Genomic DNA, 523 nt, shown 5'->3' with positions numbered 1-523 from the left:
CGCAAGCACGCATTTTCATTGTGTCTATCGGTCTATTTTCTCTCCTCTCTCTCTCTCTCTCGCGAGAGAGAGAGAGAGAGGGGGTGTTAGAGAGATAGAGAGAGACAGAAAGAGTGTGTGTGTGAGAGAGAGACAGAAAGAGAGAGTGTGTGTGAGAGAGAGAAAGTGTGTGTGAGAGAGAAAGTGTGTGTGTCTGTGTGAGAGAGAGAGAAAAAAAGAGAGTGTGTGTGAGAGTGTGTGTGAGAGAGATAGAGACAGAAAGAGCGTATGTCTGTGTGTGTGTGTGAGAGAGAGAGAAAGAGAGAGTGTGCGAGAGAGACAGAAAGAGAGTGTGTGATAGAGAGACACACAGAAAGAGTGAGAGAGAGAGAGCGTGTCTGTAGTATTACATGGGTGGATGAAGGAGGCGGTGTAAAACAACATTGACTCACTGAATTAAGACAGGTGTCATCTGTTAGCCTTCAGTACATGGACCGTAAGACAAATGGGTAAATGAACTCGAAAATGATGATAACAAGGTTAT

This window comes from Haliotis rubra, unplaced genomic scaffold, assembly GCF_003918875.1.
Source record: "Haliotis rubra isolate DU_JTF1 unplaced genomic scaffold, ASM391887v1 Scf174, whole genome shotgun sequence".
NCBI classification, from domain to species: domain Eukaryota; kingdom Metazoa; phylum Mollusca; class Gastropoda; order Lepetellida; family Haliotidae; genus Haliotis; species Haliotis rubra.
Note: the sequence above shows the minus strand (reverse complement) of the source record.